We start from the raw sequence: 10443 nt of genomic DNA, 5'->3' as shown, positions 1-10443 counted from the left end.
CTGCTTCTGCTCCGCCGCTTCCACACCTCTACGGGTGTGGGGGCGCCATTGGGGGATGGTACTGTCAAGGCCCGGGATCTGGGCATCACCTTTGCAATGCGGTCCGCCTCGTTGAGATGTCATCCTGCGGCGCGTTTTCCCAGGTGCCAACGCGTTCTTCACAGAAGGACCCATCCCCAGTTGGGTTCATGGAAAGCGTCTTGGTCGGTACCATGGAGACGGTGGGTGCCGTTTAGCCACCCACCCCCGATTCACCGTTGCTGTGCCTGACATGGGCAGCGCTTCTCTGCAACAATGAGTCATGTGATATCTCCTCCATGGACCGGCGCGGAATGCGTGCAAGGCTTGGCCCATAAAAACATCTTCCGGCCATATGACCACGCTTCGATTGCATATTTTTTTTTGGAATACGGTGCTCTGTTGCTGCAATTTTCCGACGTCCTGTTTTCCGGTTTTTACTTCGTTTTTGCCCACTGACCTTCTCCTATCCTCGCCCTGAACTGGTTGTTCTGCATTAATCACTGTTGCCGACCCTGGACTGCTACTTGACTATTCCCTGTCTCATGATTTGGTCCCTGGTCTCATCGTACGGCTATCAGACACGGTACGCTTCGTTGGACTGTCTTCCTTTTGATTCTGCAATTGTCAATGACTGTTTGTGTACCGACCTTGTCTGTTTCCCGGATTGCTCTACTCTTCTGCCCTTCTCTCTCAATCCTGAGTTCTTCCTTCCCTTCCCTGATCCTACTCCCTCTCCTTCCCATCCAGCTGTCCCAAACAGGACAACAGCACATGTACTGCATGGACACTCTGCTGAGTGCTGCACCCTGTAACTAAAGCAGCCATCATTCCGTTCAGGTTAAGTATCCCTTACTAACCTTCCTCCTCCTGCTGTTTTTCCTTCCCCTGGAAACTGGTTCAGAAAGAACTTGGACTTGCTCTCTCACCAGCCATGGTAAACATTCCCTGTTAACTCCTAATACCAATCTCTTGCTAGACTCCCTAGTGGTAGGAAGTAATCAGGTGTTCTTTTGCTCCCCTCAGTGGCAGACTCCCCGGAGGATCCTGACAGGCCATCTCTACATCTGTAGCCACACTAGGACCTGGGTCACTAGGTGGGAACGGACAGGGGTAGTCTGCTCTGTTGGACTCATATCCTTTACACAAATTCTGACGCTCCTCCCTTCTTCCCAACAATCTGGTGTTCCTCTTGGGTGGTCAAGTCATACAACCGTTCGAGGAATATCACCCTCTAGCTCTGGTTTTCCTTACATTGAGCAGTGGGGTGTATTGCTGGGAAGGTCTCTCTCAGTGAGGGGGGCCTTGGTATCGGGGTTGGTGAGGACGGGTTTAGGAGTGATTGTGTCTTTCATCCATGGACATCCTATTTGTGAGCATAATCCTGTGTGTTGCTTTCTGAGTATACCTCTCTGATCTCTGACAAAAACTTTTCTGAGCAAAGCAAATCTTGAAAGTCAACCTAAGTTCCCATCTGAAAATGAACTATGGAAAAAGGGCATAAATGTGAAAGAGTGTTACAGAAGGTGAGAGAGGAATCAATCCCGACAAAGGTGAACTTTTGTGAGTGAATACAATGCAGCAAGGCCACAGACTGACTGGAGGTGTGAGACACATCGTGGCAGAATCAAGAAGTTGAAAAGGAGAAGCCAAAGAAGTGTCAACTTGCAGATAAAGCAAAGAGGCCAACAAAGAGGAATTAAGTGAAGATGGGCAGGAGTTGAAGAACCTTAGTGGCCTCAAGAACCTAGTGATCCTGGTTGTGTGACCTGTGTGGGTGGACGGTGTGGTCTGACAACTGTGCCTAGACCAGTGAGCCCTGAATGAGTTGTGAAACAAACCAAGGAGAAGCATTATACATAAACTAATTAAGCAAATCAGAGGGAGGGTCAAGTGGACCTCGAGTTATGTTGCACTTTTGAAAAGACTGAAATAAACTTGGCAGAGTGGAAATCCTGGGGAAGGGAACCCCAAAACTTGTGGAATTGTACGTGTTGTCTTAAGGGCAAAACCTCAAGACCCCTTTGCTTTGTGAACTGAGTTGCTTGGAACTTGGGTAAGGCAACCCCGAGGAATGTTTGAAACTGTGTTGCCTCGAACTTGAGAACAGTAATCTTGAGCCTTTTTGTGGAACTGTCTTGTACTTGGGGAGGGGATACTGAAAGAAAGCTTGGAGCTGGAAGAAGCTCAGTCTTTGAGTTACATACTATTTTGTTAGTAATATCCCTAAACATTGGTTAGCTTTAATAGTGAGGGCAAGAATAGGTTTTGGACAGAGGTAGACTTTAAGTTGAACTCTTGGACTCCTCAAAGATCATCAGATTTCTTCTGATTCGTCCTCAGAATTCCCATTTCTATTGCAATCATTTAGGTTGTCGTTCACTTCACATGTACTGCATTTTATTTTTGTGAAGAGCTGCAGGGAAAGTGCAATAGAAACCAATAAATACAGAAGTGGACAAATATTTACAAATCAGTCGGTCCCACAAAAAATGGCTAGTCCACCATAAATTCTATATCACATTGTTCTGTGCAGCCGTACATGCACTCCAAGACAATTTTTGGTCTTGTTGGATTCCATCCTTTAGATTGCTTTGCATTAGATCAGGATCTGCAAGACACTGACTTCATGTGCAGCCATGACACCATTTATCAGCTGTTACATTTTATGGCAATGTAGTAACATTATGGCAGTGCCTGGAAAACTCCTATAAAAGATCCAAGCTGTCCCCTTTACCAATGCTTGTTCATTTGGTGCCGGCATCTTGCTGCAGTTGGATTATGCGATAAATCAATACTTGATGAATCTTGTGTTTCCATTAAGGCATATTGCACCATTTCCTTTATTGGTGCTGTGAGTTAGCAACTCACAACATCTCAATACATGGCTGAACGCCTACTCTAAAGCACGCTCAGCTTTCTTGAGAGCATGCATGGATGTGTGACATAGTGCGATTCTGTAACAAGGCATGTACCAGAGACACATGGCAAGGTACTGTTGTGGATGAACACGTAATGTAATGTAATTGTCATTTGTATAGCAATGTGTGAAGAGTATGTTGTGAACACGGCTCATGAGCCCTTTAGACGCACGCAGAGTACAGCTACATGGACACCATCCGTGATAGGAACACCTAGTACTCAAAAATGGGAGATAGCCAGGGCATGCCAGAAAGGTTCCATGAGAAACCCAAAAAATGTAACTGTATCCCTAAAACCTGTGGTGATTGCACAAAAAGCGAAGATGTGAATCCAAAGTAGCGGTACACTTCGGTGTTTACTGGCAAAATGGCAGACCAAAGGAACCCAGTGTGGATGGGCAATAGCTGTCGCAATGTTTGGCTACAACATGGTCATAAGAGCACCTAGTACCAATCGGGGCGTTGGGGCAGGTCCAGAACAAAGCACAGGTGAACAACCTGTATCTGCCTAAATGGCGGCCGAGAAGTGTGCTCGACAGGGCACTTAGTACCATCTGGAACTGACTGACACCAAACCTATGCAGGAACTGTGTGATTTGAGAGACCAAGGAACTATGTGGGAGGAACCTATGACATACTTTGCAACTCCCACGCTTTTGGTGGGTGTCTCCTGCCATGAAATCCGGTCACTCACCTGCCAAGCCCTAACTGGCTCCTACAATTCTATGGGCTCCTTCCTGCCAAAGGGGAAATATTCTGTTTTCACTCACCTTGGGGCCCGAAAAGGTAACGTGTGAGGCTAATGGCTTGTGACAGAGGCAGGCAGACATGCCAACATTTTGGAGCACCTGGGTGGGAGATTTTATCACAAAAACATTTTGGAGCAAATGGTTGGGAGATTTTATCACAAAAACATACATGCCAACATTCCGTCGCACCTGGGAGGGAGGTTTCATACATGGCAATCCTCCCGATTTAGGCGGGAGACTCCTGACTTTTCAGTGAAAAATATTGCTATTTGTCACGATCTCCCACCTAAATAATTCTAGCACCAATGCATTTGTATGGGAAAATGTATGCCCCCCGGTTTATTTGATTAAATCTCCCTCCCAGGTGGGTCGGAATGTTGGCATGTATGAGGTTTGTTCAGAGAAATCGGGAGATAACAATTTCTCCATAGGAATGCATTGGGGAAATAATTATTTTAGGCGAGAGAACATGAAAAATAGTATTTTTCACTGAAAAATCAGGAGTCTCACACCTAAAAAGGGAGGGTTGGCATGTATGCAAAAAGCAGGAGAACTGAATTTTCCCATTGGAGTGCAATGGGATTAGAATTATTTTAGGAGGTCTAAAATAAAAAATAGTAAACCTATTAAATGAAAAATCAGGAGTCTTCCGCCCAAATCGGGAGGTTTGGAATCTATGCCAAAGCCTCAGGAAGCACAAGCGAGGAAACAGTGGATGGTGGGGAGGTGGGACACAGATAGCTCATATGAACTTCCATGGAGGGTGGAATTGATTCCAATGGGGGTGCATAGCTCTCAACTCACATGCTTTTGGCGGGTGTCACCTGCCTTATAACAGCTGACTCACCCGCCAAGCCTCCTGCACGCCCATTCGTTTCAATGGGCCTCTCACCCGCCAAAAATAAAATCGGGTGTTTTCACCCACCTTTGCGACCCAAATGTTTGAGAGCTATGGGGGGTGACACCCACCAAAAGCGTGTGATTTGGGAGGTTTATGTGGACAATGGCCACAATAGAGATGAGGGATGGACTCTGTGAGCAGCCAGTGATAGAACACTCTAGCATACATGCCAACATTCAGATGCACCTGAGAGGGAGATTCACAGGGAAATCGGGAGATGCATATTTACCTAAAAATCGGGAGTCTCCCACCTAAATCAGGAGGGTTGTATACTTGCCAACATTCTATGACCAAAAAGATGTAGGATTTTTCAAGTTTCAAAAATAATACTTTGCATAACAATGACATCACATGAAAATACGAAACATACATTGTTGGCACCACTAGAGCATTTTAAAATTCACACCCATCAAACAGCACAACTTAGAAAGATGTTCAAATGTCTAAAATGTATAATTGTGAATGGTAAGCTATCACTGAATTCAATTACCTAACTACACAGAAGGTAATCACAGAGCTGGTAGGCAATGTTTGCCACTGCCCTGTAGCAGCAGCCTGGGCAATACATATTTATTCCTGCAGCACAAGCTGAATAACTGAACAACAGGGAGACTGATACCCTCCTGTCTGAAATGCAGATGCTGTGTGATGGTGGTAAGCTCTGCCACTTGCCTTCACTGGATTCACCTAGGGCCTGTCCCGGCCAGAGTGCAGGGCAGAGTCACGTAGCTGTCAGGTCAGTGGATTGGTCTGAGTCCATCACTCAAAATAATCTCTTACCCACCTACCGCACAGACAGATAAACTAATGTGTTGCATGCTTTGTCCTGGCCCGGTCTCAAGCAGCCTGCCTTAGAGTCGCATAAATGACCTGCCACTGTAAAAAGCAGTAGGATCTGTCACCCATATCTGTAGGTGGTAGGACTGCTTAAAAAGTAGTAGCCTACTGCCTAAATCAGTAGGGTTGCAAGTATGGGGTTGGCATGTATGCTCTAGTATCCCATGGCTTGGCCATGCCTGAGAAGGCAAGGCAAGCCAGTCCTGTTTTTCCACATTGGATTCTAGAACTTGTCGTTTTTCTTACTTATTTGAAATTTAACTACAAGTGTCAGAATTCCAAGTAAAAACAAGACTGTAGTGGCCTTAAAGGACGACAGGAAGCTGTAGTGAGTCTACCCTACTTTATTAAATGACAACTGGTGTGGACTCTTATATGTCCAAGTTCGAATCGAGCACGTACTTACAGTTCAGTTAAGTTCAGGACTTCCCCAGTTGAATCACTGTGGGAAATGTGTGCACTATGATGGCACGCTGTAAGCTTCTAGGGCCCCCAGGTAGCCTCCTGTGGCTGTGGTGTTACACCCTAGAAGCTGTGCTGTACGGCTGCTGTAAGTTCTCACTTTCTTGGCTCCTCATCAGGAGCAGCGCTGTGGTGCGACCGCTTCATCTGGCGGGCTGCCAGCTCTCTAGCGGGAAACGTTTTCCCGCGGAGCGTGGGCTCGCGAGATCACGTTATGTGCGATCTCGCCAGAACACGCTCCCGCGATCGTGTGATATCCCCACACACCTCCTTTGCTGGGAAAAAGGATGGGTGGTCATTCCATGACGAAGTCTGCAAACTTGCTGGGTTTTCTTTTCTCTCTCTGAGGTCTGCTTAGATCTGTATATGGGGCAGGATTGCTGGAGTACCCTTGAGAAGATGCGGGTGATTCGAGTTCTCTTTCCCTTGTTCTTCGCTGTGACTCCCTGGGTGTAGTTGGAGAGTTGGGGCTTGAGAATTCGTTGCCGTGGTGTGGCTCCAAGACACCTCTTTCTGAGCGGCGAGGGTTTTCGGATGTCCCCTGGCGGTCTTGATCTTCTCCGGTGTCCCAGTGTGGTTGTTCCATGTCTTCCTTCCTGCGGTACATGGCCACTCTCTCTAAATTCCATTTCCTTCCGTTGCTGGTGCAAATGTGGTTTGACCCTCTCTCCATGACCTCTATGGGACTGCTGTACTTGGAGCCGGTCGAAGTGTCTTTGTGGGGAAGGCGTATTTTCACCAGGTCACCTCTGTTAACTGCTGTGTGTCGAGCGGCTCGACGCAAGTCCCCTCGGGCCTTCATGGCTTCTTTGTTGCGCCGCATGCGAAACGCTACGTCGTCCATGTTCACGTCTTCGTCAGCCCTCACTTGATGGAGCCAGGGTGGTACCAGTGAGGATGCTGGCCTTCTTCCCCTCAGCAGATGGAAAGGGGAGACACCAGTGACGGCGTTGGGGGTGAGGCGGTGGGCCGCTACTGCTTCCTTGACTGTCTTGAACGGGTCTGAGCCCGAGGCATGAGCCAGTTGAAGTGCCCCTTTGATGAAGCGGTTTGCTCGCTCAACCAGGCCATTGGCCTGTGGGTGGTATAGGCTTGCTCTCCGTTGTCGAATGTTGTTGAGCTTGAGAAACTTCTCCATTTCTCAGGAGACTAGCTGGACTGCGTTGTCTGTGACGAGTTCTTCTGGTAGACCTTCCCGCTGGAATACGGCGGTGAGTTCTTCAATGACTGTGCTTGTGGTGATGTCTGAAGTGAAGTCAGCTTCCACCCATTTGGAGAAGTAGTCAACCATGACTATCCCATATTTGTGCTCTGGGGGCATGTTGTCCAGGGGCCCAATGAAATCCAAACCTAGTTTTCGCCACACCCCTTTGGGGACTTCGGTGGGCAGCATGGGGGCTTGCCTCACGGTTAGGCGCTTGTCACTGTTGGTGCACTCATGGCACCTTTCGACCATTTGTCTTATGTCCTGGTCCATGCCTGGCCACCAGTAGGCATTGCGTATCCTGCGTCTGGTCATGTTGCATCGCAGGTGGCCTGAGTGTGCCCTGCACATTATCACTTTACGGATGCCGCTGGGCGGGATGATTTGATCGCCTCTGAGGATGAGACCGTTCATGGTGGTGATTTCCTCGTTCACTTTCCAGTAGGGACGAAGGCCTTCGGGGATCGCTTTCTCGTTGGGCCATCCTTCGCGAACCCAGGTACTGACGTGCCGTAGGGCATCGTCCTGTTCGAACTCCTCCTGCCAGTGGCGCTCACTCAGGTCCATGTACTCGCCGTTCCTTAAGTCACTGATGGAGGCTACGACACACTCATCTTCCAAGAATGTGGTACCGGGGGCGCTTTGGCTGAGGAGTTTGGACATGCAGTCCGCTTGTGCGTTTTTCCAACCCGCAATGTTTGCTATTTCGTATGTGTATTCTTGAAGCTTTGCAGCAATCCTGGCCATCCTCGGGGTGGCTGTCTTGGTGCCGCCCGGGCTCAACATGTGGATGAGGTGTTTGTGGTTGGTGATCAGCTTGAATCTCGTCCCCCATACGTACGATCTGAAGTAGTCGACGGCCCATGCGCATGCCAACATTTCTTTCTCAACCGTGGAGTAGTTCTTCTCCGATGATGATAGCGCTTTGGATGCAAACGCCACAATATTCTTAGTGTCTCCCTTCTTCTGGGTCAGGGTGGCCCCCAGGCCATACGCGCTGGCGTCTGTGGTGATGCAGGTGTCCCATTCAGGGTTGTATGGGTTCAGGCACGGCGCGTGTAGGATTCTCTTTTTGATTTCACAGAACGCTTCGTTCTGTTCCGGACCCCAAGAGTAGGCTGCACCCTTCTTCAGAAGCTCCCTCATGGGAGACGTGGTCTCGGAGATTCTGGGGACGAATTTGGCATAGTACTCCGCTAGGCCCAGGAATGAGCGTAGCTCCTCTTTGGACATCGGAGCCGGGGCTTCTGTTATGGCCTGCATGAGGTCCTTCTTGGGACTGACGCCGTCACTTGAGATGCTGTACCCAAGGTATTCTACCTTGTTCACTCCGAAGACGCATTTTTCATGGCGTAGGTGAATGCCCTCCTCTTGAAGCCTGCTCAAAACTGCCCTGAGTGCCTTGTCATGGGTCTCGTTGTCTTTGGCATATACAAGGATATCATCTTGAAAGAAGGAAACATTGTGAGTCCTTTGAGTAAGGAGTTCATCATCCTCTAAAATGCGGATGCCGCCGACGGCAACCCAAATGGCATGCGGGTATATTGAAAGGTGCCGAAGGGCGTGATGAACGCTGTAAGGGGGCGAGAGGCTTTGTGCAGGGGAATCTGGTGATAAGCATCACGCATGTCCAGCTTAGAGAAGATTGCCGCCTCTTTCATCATGAGGACGATTTCGTTAATACTGAGGAGTGGAAAGCTATCTGTGATTACCTCTAGATTGAGGCTTCTTAGGTCGATGCAGATCCTAAGGTCGTTGCTGGATTTCTTTTTGACCAGAACTACTGGACTCAACCACTCTGAGGATTCCACGGTCTCGATGGTTCCTTCTTCGACCATCTTCCGAAGGTGGGCATCCAATGCGGGTCTCGCTGTGGCAGGTACTGCCCTGACTTTGTGTTTCACCAGTATCGCGTTGGGTTTCAGGCGAATCTTGTGGACAAAGTTTCTCACCTTCCCTGGGTTCTCGGAGAACAGGTCCGGGAACATCTCCTTGAAGTTCAGCGCTGCTCCTGAGGGGACCATGAGAACCTGTTCCGGAGTGCTGGGATCTAGTTTCATGCTGAGTTTGTGTTGATCGTCCCATCCCAGTACAGCTGGGCCTTTGGGTGAGAAATACACTTTGGTGGTGGTGGACCTCCCTTTGAAATCGATCCGGGCTTTGATGTAGCCTAACAGGTCAACAGTTGCACCACCGAACACCGTCGGCTTTTGCCTGGTCGTTCTGATTTCTACTTTTGCTTGTCCCATCATCTCCTTATACGTGTTGATGGGGAGGATTGTGAGGTCGGATCCCGAGTCTGCCATGACGCGCGTTTCCATTCCGTCAACCTTAATGGTGCAGTGGGGCTTTTCCCTCCTGGCATGGGGGGGCCTTGACCATGACAACCATGGGTCTGTCCTGCTGATCGTCATCATCGCTTGAAACGCAGTCACCATCGACACGGGAAACCGTCTTCTCCCGCCACGTGCACGCCGGAGACACGTGGCCGATGCGTCTGCACTTAGAGCACTCTTTATTCCTGGTGGGGCAGTCGCGATCATTCGCCATGTGCTTGGTGCTGGCGCATCTATAGCATTTGGGTGCCTCCTTTTGCCTGGGACCTTTGTCTCTGGGGCCGTCGCGGGACTGCTTGTCTCTGCGCCCTCTCCATTGTAGCGCCGCAAGTTCGGGCACGGGCAGGTGACTTCCCGTCTCTTTGCGTCTGCTGGAGGTTTCCTTTTCCGCCCTGGCAATTTGGATGGCCTTGTCAAGGGTGACCTCCTTTTCTTGTATGAACTTGTCCTGCACTTTCCTAGAGTTAGTGTGAACAACGAGCATGTTGCAGATGACTTGTTCTGCGTTTTCGCCAAAGGCGCAAAGAGAAGCCAGCTCCCTCATCCTGGTGATGTAGTAGTCCACGGGTTCGCTCCCTTCCTGTTTGCGGGTGTAGAACCTCAGCCTGTGCAGTACAACGTCTCCTTATTGGTGAACCTCTTCACTATGCGACGGGTCGCTTCCTTGTAGACATCGTCGTCGTCGTCATCATCGGCCGCAGGTATTTCCTTCAAACCAGCAAAAATGCGCTGTCCTTCAACCCCCAACGCATTTAACAGCATCGCCTTCTTCCTCACGGGGGCATACCGCGTGCCGCCTATCGCTTCCAGATAGGTGGAGAACAGGGGCTCCCACTGCATCCATGGAATTGCTGGTGTCCCTGGTGACGGGAGAAAGGCAGGGGGCGGTGTGGCGCCTTGCATGGTGGGGCCGTCGGGTTTTTAGTATCCTCGTCGCCAATTATGTAGTGGCCTTAAAGGACGACAGGACGCTGTAGTGAGTCTACCCTACTTTATTAAATGACAACTGGTGTGG

This window comes from Ambystoma mexicanum, chromosome 13 (genome assembly GCF_040938575.1).
Source record: "Ambystoma mexicanum isolate Mex_15411 chromosome 13, UKY_AmexF1_1, whole genome shotgun sequence".
Taxonomy (NCBI): Eukaryota; Metazoa; Chordata; class Amphibia; order Caudata; family Ambystomatidae; genus Ambystoma; species Ambystoma mexicanum.
The sequence above is the reverse complement of the archived record's forward strand: the minus strand, read 5'-3'. Positions refer to the sequence as shown.